Source organism: Chrysochloris asiatica, unplaced genomic scaffold (assembly GCF_000296735.1).
Source record: "Chrysochloris asiatica unplaced genomic scaffold, ChrAsi1.0 scaffold00238, whole genome shotgun sequence".
Lineage (NCBI taxonomy): Eukaryota > Metazoa > Chordata > Mammalia > Afrosoricida > Chrysochloridae > Chrysochloris > Chrysochloris asiatica.
Window position 1 is genome coordinate 2,450,070 of NW_006408756.1, and position 496 is coordinate 2,450,565.

A 496-nucleotide genomic window follows, 5' to 3' on the forward strand; every position below is an offset into this window, starting at 1 on the left:
AAAGAACCAATAGATCTGTTTTGGAAAAAGTGCAGCCAGAGTGCTCCTTGGAGGCCAAGATGGCTAGGCTTCGTCTCTCATACTTTGGACACATTGTCTGGAGAGAACAGTCGCTGGAGAAGGATGTCATGCTGGGTAAGGTGGAGGGTCAGCAAAAAAGAGGAAGACCCCCAACGAGATGGATCAGCCAGGTGGCATCATTGATGGCGTCAAGTGTGGCAGCAGGTTGACCCAGGATAGGACATTGTTTCATTCTGCTGTGCATGGGGTCGCAATGAGTCGGTTCTGACTCAATGGCACCTGACAACAACAACATACCTAGTCAAGAGATTGCTGGGTCATACAATGTTTCTGTTTCTAACCTTTGGAGAAAGTGTCATACCGTTTCCCACAGTGGTTACACCATTTTACAGCCCATCTGCAGTGCAGGGGTCCCATACTTTCCACACCCTCCAACACTTGTTGTTTTTTTTTTTTTTTCACTTTGTTATTAATG